The sequence below is a fragment of the Octodon degus genome, unplaced genomic scaffold (genome assembly GCF_000260255.1).
Source record: "Octodon degus isolate 3935 unplaced genomic scaffold, OctDeg1.0 scaffold00009, whole genome shotgun sequence".
In the NCBI taxonomy this organism is placed as follows: Eukaryota; Metazoa; Chordata; class Mammalia; order Rodentia; family Octodontidae; genus Octodon; species Octodon degus.
Window position 1 is genome coordinate 9,429,181 of NW_004524585.1, and position 19,696 is coordinate 9,448,876.

Consider the following 19,696-nt stretch of genomic DNA (forward strand, 5'->3'; position numbering starts at 1 on the left):
TATTTTTATCTTTAGTCCTAATGTATTTGAGACCATGAATAACCACTAAGACAACAACATGCAATGTATTAATTATTGAAAACATATTTGGAGAGAAGAGTGAGAGGTGGGTGGAGAAAAAAAGACTTGCTTCTACAATTCTTGTTCATATAAGAATCTCAAAGAACTATAAAATATTTTTTGAAATATCACAGAAACACATAACAAACAAACTGACCCTTAAGGACCAGGTCGACTGCCTCAAAAGATCATTTTGAAATATTGTTGGATCTGAATAAGTGATTTGGTTTCTTTAGGTTTATTTTGTCTTGAATGGAAGGCAAGAATAATTCATTGAGGAATTTCTAAAACATTTGCCTTTCTTTCATGCTTTTCCAGACTTCTAGGTTGTCTCTTTCATGATTTATACAATCAAAACTGGTGAGAGACATCTAACTCCACCTTTGCCGTTTAACAATAAGATAGTCCTGCTCAGCTGTAGGCACCGTTTATATTACTGAATGTTCCAGAATGTTTGCTTCACAAGAACTGTGAAGATTAGGCAGCCCGTGCTGGTTGTATCAGCAGATGCTGAGTAAGTAACTGTAGGCTATTCCTCTCTGTACCCCTCCCTGGGAGGAAGAACCCCTGGCCCTAGTAATCAGGTAGCAAGGACATTCATCAGGTTGGTCTTTTTATTGGTCAGTGTCTCTAACAGTCAAAACAAAAAGTGGTTCCTACAATCCTTATCTCAACTGCACTTATTTTCATTTATATCTTTTGCAATTCTCTTGTTTGGCATGTTTTATGTTATTTACATGTAGTGTTTTGTTATAAAATCTACTTTAGATGTGGCTATCTTAGCTACCACCGAGCACTGGAAATCTGAGTAGAATAAGTATCGTTGGACATCTGATGAGTCTCTACGAACTTAGTGAGCACTTCTTCTGGGTAGCACTCACACTTTTATTAGATCATTTCTGATCTTTCGGGGATTGAACTCAACCCCTCCACTTGCCAGGCAAGCGCTTATTCTACTGAGCCGTCTCCCCAGCCTACACATTCGTATTAGAAGTACATTCTTTCTGCACTTTTTCTCACATAGTTAAAAAGAAATAGCCGGGCCTAGTGATACACACATGTAATCCCAACACTCAGGAACTGAGCCAGGAGTGTTGTCACAAGTTCAAGGCAGCCTCGACTACATAATGAGTTCAAGCCCAGCCTGAGCTACATAGCAAGACCTTGTCTCGAAATAAATAAATAAAAATAAATCCTGGAGCAGAGACAGGGGATCTATGTTAGAGCACTTGTGTAGCATATACAGGGTCCTGAGTTCAATCCCTAGCACTGGGGCTTGGGGGAGAGTCAGAGACAGACAGACGGGTGATATCCTTCCACTACACACCGAATCTTAATGCCAGTGAATGCAGAGCCTCTGCAGAGCAGCTCAGGAGTGTGCCTACACTGAGGCTTCATGCTGCTCCGGTGCATGGGAGTCAGAAGGTGCAGACAGTGACAGGAAAACCCAGGGCAGGATACGGTGTGCAGCAGGGGCTTTCCAGCCCAGCTGTGCCGAGCCCTGCAGGGTCAAGCCAATGGGGGAAATCCAGCATGACAGCAAATTTGCCATAACTTGTGTGGCTCCCTGCCAGAGAGGCACTTGGTCACACATGTAGTAAGTGTTCAATAGGTTTTAAAAATAGGTACAGTGACATAATGCATTTTAAGCAGAAATTGAAAGGATGTATGAAACAAGGCAGTAACAGATGAGCAAATACCTGGAGAGAAAAAAGCAAAGAAAGAGGGAAAGATAGAACGCTTAGCAAAGAAGCATTCACTAAAGCGAAGATGTCCGTAATTATATTTTATACCCTAATCATGTGAGATTTGAATTTTCTTCCTAATTAAGAAAATGAAAAGTTCATGTATGAAAATTGATTCTGAATTTCACTGGTAGAAATATTATTCCATATTCTATAAATATAATTCTGTAAATTATTAAGTTAGTGTGTTGCTTCCGTAAATTATTAAAAAAATAATTTAGGCTGCTTAGGCAAACACAGGGTCCTGGGGTTCCATCCCCCAGTCTGCCGTGCTGGCCCCGCCCCCAGGGCACTGGCTGAGATGGGGATTGAGACTGCATGGTAGTGCACACCCGTAATCCCAGCACCTGAGAGGCTATAAACTGGAGGATCACTATGAATCCAATCTATGTAGTGAGACCTTGATCACCCTGTAGATCTTTTCCTAAATACAGAAATAATAATAATAATAATGTAGGATCTTTAATGTGCCTCACAGACAGATCTTGGTTGCACCATTCAGTCCCGGGCACCTGATCTGTCCTAGCTTCCTATATGCCCCTTTCAGATGCATCTCTGTTGTCCTGTTATCATGCGGGGTTAGCATGACTAAGACACTCATGTGGGGCTCCCAGGGCAGCGGGTGCTCTTTCCTGTGTTGCACTCCCCTCTTGCTGGGAGCTGTGCTTGCACCTGACACTTGTGCGAAAGGGCCAGGTCTGTACCATGCTCTTCACTGTCTCTAGCTTAGCAACAGGCAACTCTCTACAGATCAAGAGGACTGGTGCCCTGAGCTGGCTTGCTGGATAGTGGTCCTTGCTGACCTTTCAAATGTCCTTGCAGAACAATGGGGTGATCTGAGAAACCAAAGGAACCCCTTTCTGGGGCTAAGCATTGCCCACCACCTGAAAGTAGATAAGCAGTTATGTTATGTTTCAGCATAACGTTTAGGAAGGTTATCATCAGTGACAGGGATGGACACGTGGTGAAGAGTGGGCTTTACTCACACAGAAGTGCCTGCCTGATGTCATCTGGTTCATGTGCCCCCTGGTTCATGTGCTTCAGGAGAGTAGAAAGACATGCATCTTGTTATCTCCTTCATGTCTACCCCCATCACAAAACTAGTCTTCCAATACCTAAGTGCAGAACATAGAAAAAGACATGGAGGGCTGGAGAGATGGCTCAGTGGTCTAAAGCACCTACTTAGAACAAGCTTAGCAAAGCACAGGGACTGCGGATTGATCCCCCAGCACCACATGCCAGCCAGCCCCGCCCCCTGGTGGGCTGAACTGGCGCCACACACACACACACACACACACACACACACACACACACAATAAATGTTAACAAAAAAAAAGAAAGAAAGAAAGAAAAAAAAGAAAGAAAGAAAGAAAGAAAGAAAGAAAGAAAGAAAGAAAGAAAGAAAGAAAGAAGAAAAAGACATGGAAAAATAGGACTGTGGAATCTAGGGGACCTGGTTTGCAATCCTAGTTTTTACCAACCAAAGTAGAAATGAGAATAAAATAACACTAATATTACCAACCCCAGTGAGTTTCAGGTATTAAATGAGACAGTAATGAAATGTTTATTGCTGAACGGTTAGTAACCCATTGAGTATAACCAAAATTTCACCATTTTTACACACTCAAAAAATGCTTTCGATAGCTATCACTAGATAATATATATCAACATTATTTTCTTTCTGTCATGACTTTTCAGTGTGAGAAATAAGCATTGTTCTTGATTATAGCTATCAGGTGGATGATCTGAAATTAGCTTTGAAAGTATTGGGAAAGAACAACATGTGCTTTGTTTACCTCATCCAGTCTAAGATCTGTTTCTAAAGTTTTCTGTATCCGAATGATGCATCAGTAGTTTCAAGCAGAGCTGAAAAGATGGAGCTTTCACTTAAGAATTATGCCATAGAGACCTGGACAAAGACAGTCAAGCATCTCCAGAGTCATTTGGAAAAGCTCTGTTTACTTCCTTGAAGAAGGGTTTAACATGTGGGAATGGAAGCCATTGTTTTTCTTCCCAGCCGAAGCATAACTCCAGCCCAGCTGACTTGAATGAAAGTGAGATGATCTGAGGTCTTTCTTGAATTTACCCAGCATTGAATCTGCCTCCACCATGCTGTGTGCATCTCACTGTGCTGCACAAGCTGGGCCCAGTTTTCTCTGTTGGCAGAAGCTGTGAATTAGTGCCCTTCACTCATCCTGCAATCCACATGTTGGAGACCCATTTGTGTTCTGTGCTGCCCTAGACCATCATTTGGGCATAGCTGCCGAGTCACTTCCAGTGGGCAGTTTGTCTTATATCCTGAACTGTTAGGTTTGAAATCCCCAAGAAGTAGTGAGCTGAGGGGCCTACAAGGATCCTGTGCACAGCGTGAGCAGTCAGAGCAGTTCAGATTATTGAAACTGTTTCTGGTGTCCTAAAGCCGCTGCCCTCTGGGAGCTGGCTGACACCAGGGGTAGATGACAGGGTGCTGATAGTTCCTGTTTAGTAAAGTCATTGCTGCAGGATGGTGAAATTAACTATTTCATGAGCTAAAGGACTGTCATGCTTCATGGTAGTTATAGATGAGGAAACTAAGACTTCCTAATTCAAAAGGATCTTGTAGCCTGTGTAGTGTTCACAAATTTAAAGAAATTCCCATTTTCCTTCCACCCTCTCTCCCTCCTTCTCTTCCTCTTTTCCTCCTTTTTTTTTCTTCCTTCCACTTCCTAGGACTAGAAACAACCTGAGAACTCACCTGTGTTGAGCAAGTGCTCTGTCTCTGAACTACAGCCACAACCCTTTAAGAAATACTGTGACAGTCTCAGGCTGGCTTTAAATTGTGAAGACAAAAGGCACAGTGATTCAAGAGTTGAGTGTAATAAAACTGTACAAACATATACATTTTCCCGCATTTACATGGATGATGTTTGGGTGGGAATGTGTGGTGATCATTCATTGTTAATTTCTTTCTTATGCAAAGCTCCCCCCCACCACCACTACCGGGGATTGAACTCAGGCCCTTGCGCTTGCCAGGGAAGCCCTTATTCCACTCAACCATCTCTCCAGCCCTGTGCAGGGCTTTGAAATGATGATAGCATCTTCAAAACCAATCTAGGTTGTTAGAGGGTATTTTGTGACCACAGGATTAGCAATCCGTACAATTATGATACATGCATGCATGCACAAACCCTGGCAGGATGGTTCCTTTGCAAATACAAGCTCCTGAAGTTCTCAGACTAATCTTTCCTGCTATTTTCTCTGCCATGTGGTCACACAAATACAAAACTGATTGGCTATATGGATTTTCTGTCTTTCATGTACAAATCCAAATCCACGTGCAACCGAATGAATTAATAATTTAAGTTTTGTCCAAAAACCAGGTAAGTATTTGGCTTTAATGGTCTTGTGAGATGGCCAGTTTCCTTTCCCCTTAAGTTCTCCACCCCAAAGACTCTCTTTCTGTTTTCAAGTCAAGTAATTCAGAGCAAGTATTGGTTTGCTGAATGATTTTTTTCCCCGCTTCATTTCAACCTCTGATCTTACTGAGCAGAATTCTAATAACCTCAGGGAAAGATGTAATAGTCAGTAACAAGTATGTCTAACTCTTAAAGGGCAGCTTTGTTTTACCTCTATAAACTAATAAAACCTTGGATATGTATATAAAAACAGTTCTCATGTGAACTTTAAGCTGCAAGATTTACTGATTGTCATGTATTATTTTTTAAAATAAACAGACTATATGAAGTACCACAACCCTCTCTAATTTAAAACATTTCAAGATGGCAATAAAAGACTAAAAGTATATGTAATTAAAGGAATATAATTTCAATGACCTCAACACAGTGCTTTCCTTAAAAGAGGCCAGATGTGATGTCGCATGTCTAAATCCCCACACTGAGAAGGCTGAGGCAGGAGAGTTATTGGGAATTCCAAGCCAGTCTGAACTACAAAGTGAAACAATGGGTCAAAAAGATAATACAGGAAGAAAAAAAGAGAAAAAAAAGTGTACTTAACACAGTGAATAAGAAAATTATAGTTATGTAAAGGATAAAGAGCACCAGGTCAAGCAATAAAAGACCTAGTTCTGTTTATAATACTCTCATATACTCATCGAGGATCTCTTAGGCTAATCCCAGACTTAGACTGGGCATGGTGGCATGCACCTGTAATCCCAGCATTTGGGAGGCTGCAAACAGGAGGATCATAAGTCCAAGATGTGTAGTGAGACCCTGTAGACCCTATACTAAATACATTTTTAAAAATCTGTAGGATAATACCAGACTTGATGGAAAATATGAAACAGAATAGAGGAAGACTTCAATCAAAATTCATAAAACATAAATTATAATTCACAATAAGCCTTCATTTTGTAAGGGAGTATTGCAAAGGTCTTTATGTCTGGGTTCTGTTGAACTGAGGCTGAGGCAAACTGTGCTTTCCGTGCCATTTCGCTCCTTCACCTCTAAGCCCCTTCTGTTCCCTGGGAAACATGACCCTCAGGGAGGGGTTGCAGAAATGCCCCTGTCTGCTCGGGATCACACCCCCCAGGGGATGCTGGAAGCACAGGGGAGTGCAGAGCCAGGTGGTCCTGACCATCTTGATGCTAAATCCAAGAACTCACGTTAGGAAGGTTCTTGCACTGTGGCGGAAATCATACAAATGCTACAAAACACACTGATAATTTTGCGGTGAACCTTGAATACCTTTATTCAACGTTGCCATTTTGAAAGTTTTTTTTTTTTTTTAAAGAGCATCCCGCTGTTGTTTACTCTCATGGAAGCTTCTCTTCCCCTGACAACCTCCTCCTTGTCCTTGTCCACTTGCTGCCGTCTTCAACCCAAAGGACAGAGAGCAGGGGCTTTAAGCATCCTTTGGTAGGGAACAAAGCTGAGGAACAGGAGGCTGCTTCTGGCAAGTGGAATTGCACCATGGCCCGGGGACTAAGACGAGTTTAAAAGGAAAGGATTTCTGTAAAATACTGAATTATGAAGGAGTATTGATTATGTAGGTAGAAATACCTAAAAGACTCATCTTTTGTCTTCTAGATTTGCGGTAATATAGAAAACTGTGTCAAGTCAACTATTTATTATAAAAGTAATACCTCCTCTGCTAATATACAGGACATTATAGTCTCAAATGTTACCTTTTTCCTCTTAGAAATAATCTCACAGAAAATCAATAGTGTTTGTTGAGTACTACCAAAGCTGAGAAAGTTGGGCTGCACTGGGCTTTTAGCCACATGCACACAAAATAATATTTTAATTGGCTAAGCTAATATTTGATCCAAGTTCATAAAAGTTTGAAATCAAATAATTAAATGCAAATACAATCTTCATCCCAAAGACGATAAGAATGCCTTTAAGCTAATATTTTTTTTTTTTTTTTAACAAGAACTGTTCGACAGCACTCTCTTGTAAATTTTATCATACCTGAGGCAGTTTTCCTCTTTCGATTAGTTGGAAAGCTGAATTTATCCCGAGGCAAACCAGACATCTAGTACCGGCTAAATTCAACAACCGGAGCTTAAATTTGGCTTAATATATCCCCACTTGGATGTGCCTGTTTAATTCTCTTTCATATGATAACGTTGGTTTATTCATAGTCTTGCCTTGCCACCTGAACAAACCCAACCTCATATCTTATTCTAGAAAAATAAGAAAATTGGGCAAAAAACACTGCAAGAGTTCCTTAATGGAAATCAAATGCAAACATACAGCTCCAAAATTGTTTCAGCACAAGACTCTAAGAATGGAGGGAGACTTTTCTCCAATGGGGGGCTCCTTCTGATGAATGTGGCTGTTTGCCACTTTGCAGGGACAGATGGTCTTTATAAAAGAATGAGGACTATGCATCCCCAGGACCGTTAGACAGCTGCGCTTCTAAGGCTCACGCCTGAAGAGTTGTATGCTGTTCATTTTATCAAGCACTGTGTGTATTTGTCTTTCTGTGCACACACGTGTATTTGAAGTTTAGCTGCAACCAAGATGTCGAATCCTATGATCCTGTAAATTGTTTCTTGCCTCAGAGTATTTGATTGACTCTGTACCTGGCTTCGTTTTTCTCCTATATTCAATGCTTATTAACGTAGTAGTCACTCTTGTCAGTTCTGTAGAGGTCGACTCAAGATCCGATCTGTTTCGTGCCCTTACAACCTCTGTATTTTTAAATTTATTTATTTATTTTTTTATTTTTTATTTTTTGGCTCCAAATCTCTTCAGGGCAGGTTTGGCTGGCTTGAGTTGTGGGAATTGAACCACAGCAACCTGAGCCTGACTGCTTTGTTGAAGCAGCCACTTAAATAACTGAGCTAAGGGGTAGACTCCCCTTACAACCTCTTTAATGTATCATTTTTAGTCTTTAGAATTCTGGAAAACAATCTGCAAATGTGAGCACAGATGTTAAAGCAAGGAAATGCTCTGACAGTGATGTGCTGATCCTGAACCTGGCACCAAAGTAGATTTTTCTGGAAAAATATTTAGGTTATCACTGCATAACACCAAACAAAGCATATTTCCTTTTATTCGTTCAACTCATGTCTTATGGGTTTGGATCAAATTACATTTTCCCTGAGATAATTATAGAATTTGGGTTCTACTATTATGTTTAGAATTGCTTTTAAAATTTAACAAAGTAAACTTAAAACTTACAAACTGATTAAAAGTGTGAGAATTAAAGATGGGGCATGGTGGCGTATGCCTGTAAACCAGTGCTTGGGAGGCTGAAAATAGGATCACTACTAGTCTGATCTGTGTAGTGAGACCCTGTAGATCCTGTACTACATACATTTTTTTAAAAAAGTGTGAAAATTGAGACTCCTCGCACATACACAAAATGCCCTGTGTGTTTTGTGTTGAGTGGTACCCGGGGCCTTAGTAGTACCACTACCACCCTTTTTAATTTTCCTTAATTTTGAGACAATGTCTGTTAAGATACTAAGTTGCCCAGAATTTGTTAAATTTCTAAGTTGAACGTTTGGTCTCTCAACTCAGCTTCCTATAGTGCTAGAATTCTAGAGGTACTATGAGGGGCCGGGGAGATGGCTCAGTGGAAGAAGTGCTTCCCTGGCAAGCTCAAGGGCCTGAGTTCAATCCCTGGTTCTGCAAAAAAATAAATAAATACATAAATAAACTGAAAGAGACAGCTTCCTGGGCAACTCACTCGGGCCCCCCTTCTTAAAAAAAAAAAAAAGAGCTACTATGTCTAGCTCCTAATGCATTTTTATCAAATTAATTTGCATATGGTTCATATTAATGGGAGCTTAATGCGAATTAGTAAATTCTCTAAGACTAGCATTTAGTGTCTTGTATATGCAGGGCTCTTCACTGTGTAGGGAAATGAGAAACCTAAGGTAGAGCCCTCTGCCTTCTAGAAGAATGTAGTAAGGGAGAGGGGGCAGGTAGGATACACCAGAGACTGATGCATCGAGGAAAACTTGATAAGAACGATAGGACTGGAAGTGTTCAGAGGGTCTTCTGAACATCAGCATGAGGGAAAGCTGGTGGATGAGATAAAAGTGGAAGCATGTCCCTTTTTCTGACAAATAGGAAAAGGTTTTCACTTTGTCCAGGCAAAAATCTCTGCTTGGGGAGGGCAACAATGAGTAGAGTGGACATATGGTTCTCTTCAGTTAGGTCATGCAGAAGGACCAAGGTGGTGGAGCAGTGCAGCCTTTCTTGGAACCAGAGGTAATACTCGTGGAAGGCAACCTAGTGAAGAGAAGGAAAAAGGTGGCTCTCCAGGAAGTAAGAGGGATCCAGTGGGAACACTGGAGACTGTCAGGGAAATGGAAATATAAAGCGAGAAAGTAACAGGGCCGAATGGGAGGGGCGGTCCAGGGGGGAGCCTGGAGAGGACACAACACCAGGGAGAGACTGGACCAGACTGACAGTGCTAGCCTCAAGATAAGATTACAGCTGTAATAAACTGCAAAAACAGTGTGGCATTTTACTCTTAATGTAACACTTGGTGCTAGCCAGGCAGGAGCTGGGGGAGGAAGTCCACCCCAGGCTAACTGTGTTCAACAGTGTTTAATCAGGAGCCACTTTGGGATGAGGTAAATTGTGTGGGCTGTGCTGCAGAGGCGTTGTGCTGCAGAGTTGTTGCTACTGTGCCACCACAGTGACTGGGTGCATGATGATCTTGGGAGAAGTTGTGAAGAGGGTGTGGCCTCCATCTAGAGCTCATGAGAACTTGGGGGGGGGGCTGCCCTTCATGATGAGAAGCCAGGTGTGGTGGATGTGGTTTCAAAAGAGGCTGGGTCTGAAAGAGCTGGTAGCACATCCAGCAAGCTGTTTGATCCGTGCTCCCACTGCCTACATCACCCCCAGAGTTCAGTGGTTTCTTTGCTTTCCCATTAGTCGGTGTAAGCTGGAGCAATGCCACAGTCTGGGATATATGGATGGAGGGTTTTCTCTGGATCAGAAAGTTACCTCAAAAACTTACAGACCATAGTGTAGGCAAAAAAAAAAAAAGACTGCCTTCCGAGCAGTACACTGAAAGTGGTGACTGCTTGAGTGACAATGGCTGCAGGGTGGACACGCCAAATAGGAGGGGCAGGGCAGGATTCAGCACTGACGCACAAACCATGAGTGGGGAAGCAAGCTACGTCTTAGTGGTGACTATCCTTCCCTGACAACTAGATTCCAAGACAGTAGACCCTGGACGGAAACGACTCATTCAGCAGCACAGAGGAAGTGTTTTAGTGTTTTCTTTTTCCCTTTCAACTTCAAGATCTTTTTTTCTTTTCTTTTTCCTTTCTTTTATTTTTTTTTCTTTTCTTTGTTGTTTTCTGTTACTTTTATCTAGTTTTGTTAATATCCTTTACTCTTTAACAGGAGTCTTTATCTCATTTTTCTCTCCTCATTCTCTTCATTTTTCACAGTTTGTTATTTTCTCCTGTTTACCCCAAATTTTCCTAATCAGTAAGCTTTATTAATCTTTAGATATTTAGTTAACTGTTTGTTTTCTGTCAGTGAAAGTATAGTTGTGGAATTTAGTACATGTTCATATGTACAAATATTTGCTGTGTCTGTGTTTTTATACCAATAGACTCTTTTCTATAGTTAAGGGTACATTATTGATTGTAATAAAAGGTGAATATCAAGTTTGCCGTTGACTCTTACTGTTGATGGTTTTGTTGTTATCACCTTAGTGGCGTGGTTGATTCTCTGTATGGCAGTATCTGTATTGTGTTTGTGTCATGAACGATGCTGTGGTCCTTTCCTGGAAAGCTGGTTGGGGGTCAATTACAAAGCACCCTTTCTTCTCAGAGCAACAGGGGTGGGTAGAACTTTGATGAAACAAAGGCCTGCAGTTGGCTATGTCCAGAGTGCATCACTGAAAAGAGAGCCTCATACTGCAGCAATTCACCTGAAAGAAAGAAAGGAAGAGGAGAAAAGAAAAAATGTGAGAATGAGAAGCCAAGGCAACAGAATGTGTCACAAAACTCCCAGTGTTACTAAAGCTGATCCATGGGGGCACCAGTGGGGAAGAAATCATATAGGTGAATTATTTGAAGTGACAAAACAGGAGATTTTAAAAAAAAAAAAAAAAAGCCAGTAGGTGCTCAGCAAGTTCACAGAAGTTATAGATTAAATAAAATATAATTTTATTTAAATAAATGATGCTTACTAAAGATAAAATAGCTAGCTAAACTAAACAAAATTATACAAAATCTAAATGACCATTTTATTTATTTATTTATTTATTTATTTATTTATTTATTTATTTTGAGGAAACAGGGATTGAACTCAGGCCCTTGCGCTTCCCAGGGAAGAGCTTATTCCACTGAACCATCTCCCCAACCCCTAAATGACCATTTTAACAAAGAATGGGAGTCCAAGCAAAGATAACAAAGATAAATCCAGAACATAAAAAGGCTGCATGGAAAGTATGCAGTGCAGAGTGACCAGTGTGAGAAGTCAGAACTGAAAGACAGGGCTGGTGCAGGTGACCAAGTTTTTAGTGTCACTTTATTTTTTTTTTTAATTTATTTATGTGTGTGTGTGTGTGTGTGTGTGTGTGTGTGTGTGTGGCCAGCTCAGCCCACCAGGGGGCGGGGCTGGCTGGCATGTGGTGCTGGGAGATTGAACCGTGGTCCCTGGGCTTTGCTAAGCTTGTTCTAAGTAGGTGCTTTAGACCACTGAGCCATCTCACCAGCCCCTTAGTGTCATTTTAAAAGTAAGATGAAAACGTGAACAGTGGGTCCAATAGTTGAGCTAGATGGTGCAGAAAGATCAATCTAATCTTAGGTTAATTGAAATTAGTGAAAAATCAGACAAGCACATGACTGGTGTAAAAACCTATTTACAGAAATAATAACAGAGAAGGGTCCAGGCATTGGAAATAATTGAACGTACAGATAAATGAGCTGTGTAGGCGTCCACATAGCCATGATTAGAAAAGAACTTCTCCGTAAAATGCCAGTCAGAATCCCGGAAGTCAGTCACATAAACAGAATCTTAAAAGCAGTTAGAGAAAAAGCAACAAATAACTTAAAAGTCAAACCCATTAGAATTAAAGTAGAGGGGCTGGTGAGATGGCTCAGTGGTCTAAAGCACCTACTTAGAACAAGCTTAGCAAAGCACAGGGACCGCGGTTCAATCCCCCAGCACCACATGCCAGCCAGCCGCGCCCCCTGGTGGGCTGAGCTGGCCACATACACACACACACACACACACACACACACACAATGAATAAATAAATAAATAAATAAATAAATAAAGAATTAAAGTAGATCTCTCAACACAAACCTTAAAGGACAGGAGAGCTTGGAGTGAGGGGTCAAGCCCTAAAAGAATACCCAGACTAGCATGTCCTGCCAAGCTAGCTTTCAAAACTGATATGACAAAGGACACCTTAAAGCATTCATGATCATCAGACCTATAACCCAAAAAGCTCTCAGGAATATCCTAGAGACAGAGAAGTCTGCTATGCCACTAAGTCTAGTAGAACGAACACATCAGGTAGGGTGAGCAGTTAAGCAGAAGGTACAAAGAGAAAAGTAGCAATGGAAGCTAACACGGTGTCAGAAATCCGTCAGTATCATTCAGTAGTGATTATGAATGTGAAGGGTCTCAGTTCCCCAATTGAAAGACACAGATTGAAAGAATGGATCAAAAAGCAAAGCCCAACAGTTTGCCATGTACAAGGAATATTTAATCAAAAAAGAAATTCATAGACAAACTCAAAAGATGGAGCACTAGCGCATGCAATGGAACCCACAAACAAGCTATTATTCCCAGATAATGTGGACTTCTCGCAGAAACTGGTTATAAGAGGCAGAGAAAAATACCACATACTGGAAAAGGGAAGAATTCAACAGAAATAGGTAACAATTATATGAATATGTTCACCAAATATTGACACATCATTCTGAGTTTTTTTGGAACCGGGGATTGAACTCGGACCCTTGTGTTTGCCAGGGAGGCACTTATTCCACTGAGCCATCTCCCCAGCCCCAATATTGACACATCAAATCACATAAAAGAAGCACTCCTAAACATAAAAGTATCAGATAAACTTATTTACAGTCATCGTGGAGACATCAATAACTCACAGTTAAAAATGGATCATTTTACAAAGAAATGAACAAAAAATATTAGAGTAGTACCAAACTTTAGAATAAATGGATTTACTAGATATTTAGTGTCCCAGCCAACAACAGAATACAAACCCTTCTCTACAGCACATGGAACTTTCATTCAAACAGACCACATACTAGTAAATAAAGCATGGCTAAGTATGCAAAAGAACTGGAACTAACCCATTCATATTATCATATCATTGTTCAATGAATCTAGTAATCATTGGCAGTCAAATGCAAGAAATAGTGCAGACACTTGGAAATTACATAGTATGAGGAATAATCAATGGGCCACAGACGAAATCAGGGAAGAAATTTAGATAGCTCCTGGAATCAAACAATAATGCTAGTACAGTAAATTAGATTGAAAGAAACACTGAAAGCTTTCAGATGAGGGTGTTTTGAGACTGTGAATGCCCACATTAGGCAAACAGTATACACATAAATAACTTAACGACCTCGAGGTTCTAGAAAAGCAAGAACAACCCAAACCTAGTATGGGGAAGGGAAGGGAATTTTAAAGATCAGAGCAGATGTTAATGAAATTATGAAAAAAAAGTATAAAGAATGAATTGAAGAACTGGTTCTGCAAAAAAATGAACAGTGAAAACTTTTTGCCAATCTTACAAAATAAAAGGAAGACAAGCAATACAATTAGGAATGAAAAAGACAAAACCACAATGGATCTATCCAAAATCCAGATTATAAGTAACCACTTTGAAAACCTGTGCTATAAGAAATTGGAAAATCCAGAAATAGATAGATATCCTAGATCTGTATCAATTACAAAAACCAAGCCAAGATGGCTTTAGTAATCCGGAGGCTGAGCAGCAGGGTAGCAGCAAATCTGAGGCCATCTTGGGCTACAAAGTGAGTTCAAGGACAGCCTGACAGAGCAAGACCCTGTCTAAGGAAAAAAACAAACACAAAAACCAAATCAAGAAGATATAAACTCCTGAATAAGCAATCCAATAACAGCCAATAACAAAAAAACCTACCAGTCTCTTTCTCTCTCCTTGCTGTGCCTTGTCTAGAGGTACTTCCCTCCGATGCCCTTCTGCCATGCTGCCCTCCTTGGAGCCAGCTAACTGTGGACTGACACCTCTACAATCTGTGAGCCAAAGTAAACCTTTCCTTCTAAAAAGAAAGAAAAGAAAGCAAGAAAAAGAAAAGAAACTAAGGACCTGATGGGTTCATTTCTGAATTCACTGCAGAACTTCAGTGAGGGTCTAATGCCAATATTGCTGAAATTCTCTTGAAAGGAAAGAAATACTCCTGAAGCCATTCCTGGAAGCTGGCATTACCCTGACTCCAAAACTAGAGAAGGGTCTAAGTATAAAGGAGAGCTAAAGGGCAGTCCCTTTAATAGAAGTAAAAATCCTCAACAAGAATATTGGGCTTGCCCAGCATGCAAGGCGTGAGAGCAAGAAGGTTTAGACATTGTTTATTTGAGATGCACTCGTGCCATCTGATGAACATCCAGTAATCAACTGTATGTCACAAGGTCATCCATCAGGTGCACCAGGCAATGAGATGAGAAAGGGACAGCAGAATATTCCGCACGTAGACAAGTCCAGGGGATTCATGCAACACAGGCAAGCTTGGCACTGCAGTCAAAGCTCCTGGCCAAAATTCCTGTTTGAATCTGTTTCCTAAGAAAACACAATACATAATTGAGTTTGTGCTTTTTGCTTGCTATTATAAAACAGTTCTGCATGAAATCAAAATAAAGCCTGCCATAAATTTGATAGTGGAAGAGGAGTAGCACGTTGAAAGCAAAAATTTTACAAAATGGGAAGAGAAGAAAAATACTTAATTAAGAAGTTTATTGACCCATTTACGGTGGACCTTCTGTTTGTGGAGCCCAGGGCAGGTGCTAGGGCCGAAGCAGCAAGTGAGACCAAGTCTATGCCTTCAGAGCTTCTGTTCTAGTGGAGGGTGGTGGGCAATTTTTAAAGCTTGACAAACACATTTATAATAAGGCCATTCAAAAAGCAATACTGGGTTGAAGATATAGCTCAGTGGCACAGCCTCTGCCTGACAAGCATGAGGTCTTGAGTTCGATTCCCAGTACAAAACAAAACAACATTAAAAATGTTTATTTAAGGAGAAAGCAAAGTAATGTACTGAGTTCTGACTCTTGGTCATCTCTGGAATCAAGAATTCATTTGTGGGAGGAGTACCCAGGCAGCCTGGGGGGTGGGTGATTTTCTATCTTTTCTAATGAGCAGTTGATCCACAAGTGATCATTGTTATGTTTTAAAACTTACACATATGCTCTTTCTTTCTTTCTTTCTTTCTTTCTTTCTTTCTTTCTTTCTTTCTTTCTTTCTTTCTTTCTTTTTCTTTCTGAACTGTAGAGCAAGCCTAGGTTCTCACACAAGGTGTGTTTGAAATATAGGTAAATGTTTAGTTTCTAAAAAGTCATTTCTGTAAAAGACATATCACCCTTAATCCTCCTCAAAATACTGCCCCTTGCTTCAAATGCACGTAGCCCAGTGCCCCTGCTACTTTCTGAAGCAGTTCTTGAAATCCTGTTTTGTGAGTGTCCACAGATGTGATTAAAACTAGTGAATGTCACTGCTGACCAGCCTTTCAAGAGAAAGGCAGGTTCCTACAGCGTCCCTGTCCACCTTGTCCACCAGACATGGCACTAGGCAACTTCTGACACCTCCCCGAAGCTGAAGTGACCATGGAAGCTGAATGCTTTGTGCCAACTAAGGGCATCAGGGCAGCTATGACAGAGCAATTAAAGGTACTCACAGAAGAGGCATTTTAGCAAGTGGCAAGAAGAACAGGATAATTGTTCAGAGAGGAAGAGAATACTTGGAGGGGATTAATTGTCATGTATCTTTCATTTTTAAAAAAGTTCTAAACATTTGCTGTATTTTTATCATACCTTGTATACACTAGGCAAGCTCTGTACCATGGAACCATGGACCCAGCTCAAAATAATGTTTAACTGTGCTAAAATATACATAATGTGCATCATCTTAACCACTTTTTATAGAGTTTAAATATTGTTAATGTGCAATTTTGTGTTTTGGTTTGTTTTTCACCTTTATTTTTAGAGCCCTCATGAATTCATAGCAAGATTGAGAAGATATTAATTTTGAGTATGTACACAACACACACAGCACCACCACCACACCACACCACACCATACACTGGCGTGGCACATGTGTTACCAGTGATGAAACTACATTGACATATGGTTCACACCCAAAGTTCTCTGTTCACTTTGGGGTTGTGTGTTCTGTGGGTTTGGACAAGTGTGTGATGATGTGGATACATCATGACAGTGTGATACAGAGTGACCTCAGTGTCCTCAATGCCCTGTGTGTCACCAATTCATCCTTCTCCCCCATCCTAGCAACCACTGATCTTTTTATTGTTTCCATAGTTTTGTCATCTTTTCCAGATTTTCATATAGGTAGAATCAATAGTAGGTGGCTTTTGTGAGAGGAGGGGTTGAGACAGGGTTCTTGCTGTATAGTCCAGGCTGGCCTTGAATTTACTATGTATCCCAGACTGGCCTCACGTGCTGAGACCATAAGCTTGTGCCACCGGCCTGGCAGGCAGCACTTTTAAATTGGCTCAGAGTCTGAGGCTGGAGGATCATTGCACGTTTGAGGCCAGTCTAGGCTAAAAGTGAGCTCAAGGCCAACCTGAACTGCATAGTGAGATTCTGTCTCAAAAAGAAAAAAGTAAATAAATGATAAAAGTTCTACCATGTAGCCAGACATAGAGCTGCATCCCTGTAATCCCAGCGCTCTGGAGGGCTGAACCCAACATGGGCAATTTAACAACTTAGTGAGATACTTCCTCAAGGAAAAGGTAGACCAAGGATTGTGGCTTGGGGTGGGGGGAGGGTTCAATCCCCAGTACTGCTTGTGTAAGAGAGAGAGAGAGAGAGATTGATTACCTAATATATTTTGATAGCTCATTTCTTTTTGGAATTGAATAATAATTCTTTGAGTGTGCCAACCTCTACTTATCCATTCACCTACTGAAAGACATATTAATTGCTTCCACGTTCAGATAATTATGAACAAAATTTCTATAAATATCCTTGCGCATTTTTGTGGGGACATAGATTTTCAATGTAACCATTTTTAAATATACAGTTTACTAGTGTTTAGTTCATTACACTGTTAGCATGGCCAATCTCCAAATCACTTTTCATCTTACAGGACTAAGCTCTGTTAGTCAGTAGTTCTGACCACCATTCTGTTTTCCATGTCTATGAATTTGACAGCTCTAGCTGCCAGTGTAAGTTGAGTCACAGTGTCTGTCTTTTTTTTTTTTTTTTTTTTTTTTTTTTTTTTTTTGCAGAACTGGGGATAGAACTCAGGCCCTTGCACTTGCCAGGGAAGTGCTTATTCTACTGAGCCATCTCCCCAGCCACTTTTGTTAAGCTGAATAGTCTCCATCTGGATGTCTCTGTCTCTTTACCCCTTCTTCCCCTCCCTCTTCCCTTCCCTCACATTTTTTTCTCCATCGATGGACACTTGGGCTATTTTGAGTAGTGCTACAATAAATATAAGTGCATTTCTTCAATAGCTTACGAGTGCTTTTTTTTTTTTTTTTTTTTTTTTTTGCGGAACCGGGGATTGAACTCAGATCCTTGTGTTTGCCAGTCAAACGCTTATCCTACTGAGCCATCTCCCCAGCCCCTTACAAGTGCTTTTAAAGACAGATTCTAGATCATGAAGGCACATGGGCTGAGAGGAACACAGAACTTCTTTAGGATGTTGAGTCAGCAAAGCCTACTTTGCTGAAGAGGGCTGCAGGAAAACAGTGAAGACACAAGTCTCACATGGAAGACCAGACAGAGTGTGAGGGAAGCAGGTGGCCATGTCTTGAGGCAGAAAGAAGCTCAGCAAGTTGGAGAACCAGCAGGAAAGACTCATGTTTCTAGGCATGGGTGGAAGAGGCCAATGTGTGCCCTCAGAGTAAGATTGTGGCATTGACCAGTTTTGGTAAAGTGGGGGGTAGGTATGATGGCCATACCTGTAATCTCAGCCCTCTGGGAAGCTGAGGAAGGAGGATTTCAAAGCCAGCCTGGACTACCCAGTGAGTTTAAGGCCAACCTGAACTACACTGTCAGACCTTATCTCAAAGACTTGGTGAGTTGTGTAAACGCAAGAAATACTGCTTTGCTTTGAGCACTGAAGTGGTCCCATTTATAGCCAATGTTGTATGCTCTATGACCACAGCAAAGACGTGTGCCATGTCAGAGCACATAGGAGATATGTTCGAAACTTGGCAGATATTGACTTCATACCTGCAAAAGCTTCATGGGTTCCTATAAAGTGGGACTCCTTTTATATAAATGAGTTGATTTCCATATTTTTTTTCTTTTTGTGTCCCGGGGCTTAAACCCAGGGCCTTTACACTGAGCCACATCTCAAATGTTTTAAAGTTAATTTTTGTTTTTAATTTGGGGTCCCGTTATGTTAGCTAGACTGGGCTGGAACTTGCACTCCTCCTGCCTCAGCCGCCCGCAGTCCAGGATCACAGCTGTGTGCCAATAGTGCCTTGCGTCAAATCATAGCTAAAAAACTAAGCAGTGTTTGATGTGATTTGGAATTCAGGTCATTCATCATGGAGAACTGAAGGAACATGCAGAGGGTTATGTTAAAAAGCAAGCCTTGGGTTCATGGAAGCTGTGGGCAAGTAGGACAGTTCCTGGACTTGTTTGCCAACAAGAATGCATGGAACCCTATGCTGTAGGTGACAACAGGGACCTCAAAGTCCAACTCTTCCTATTCACCACCACAGAACTTTGAGTCCTACAGTACTGACTTGTCACTGATCTCAGGTTGAGACAAAACCAAGGTGAGAACTCAAGAGCGGTGTGAGGACTATTCCTTCCTGCTGGCAACTCTGCTGTCTCTCTCTCTGTCTGTCTGTCTGTCTGTCTGTCTGTCTGTCTCTCTCTCTCTCTCTCTCTCTCTCTCTCTCTCTCTCTCTCTCTAACAAGAACACAATGCACTTTTATTTTCCATTAGTTTAAATTCTTGAGGGGTACAGCATCACACGGATTCAGTGTCCAATGGCCTTAGCAGGAAGGTTGCTTCAGAACTTGGCACGACCCATGCCGCTGTTTCCATGGGCCCAAGTTACTTTTCCCCAGATCACTCTGGTTTTGTTTGGTTTGCCACCTGGGGTCACTGTGTTGTTTTTTGCTTTGTACACATATGCACATCTCTTGCCCAAGTAGAATTCTGTTTCATCTGGGCATAAACACCTTAAATTTTAAGAAGAGCTGTGTGTTCCTTCTGGTTCCGGAGACCCCGCTTATAGCCAGCAAAAATGGCCTTGC

At 41.1% G+C, this 19,696-nt stretch overlaps 1 protein-coding gene and 1 pseudogene across 3 annotated transcripts in view; one reads left to right on the forward strand and one right to left on the reverse strand.

The window, feature by feature from the left end:
- Positions 1-19,696, forward strand: part of Nr5a2 (nuclear receptor subfamily 5 group A member 2) — a 144,149-nt gene that overhangs the window by 115,624 nt on the left and 8,829 nt on the right. The window lies entirely within an intron of this gene.
- The window catches only part of LOC105741027, a 2,980-nt pseudogene continuing 2,667 nt past the window's right edge, over positions 19,384-19,696 (reverse strand).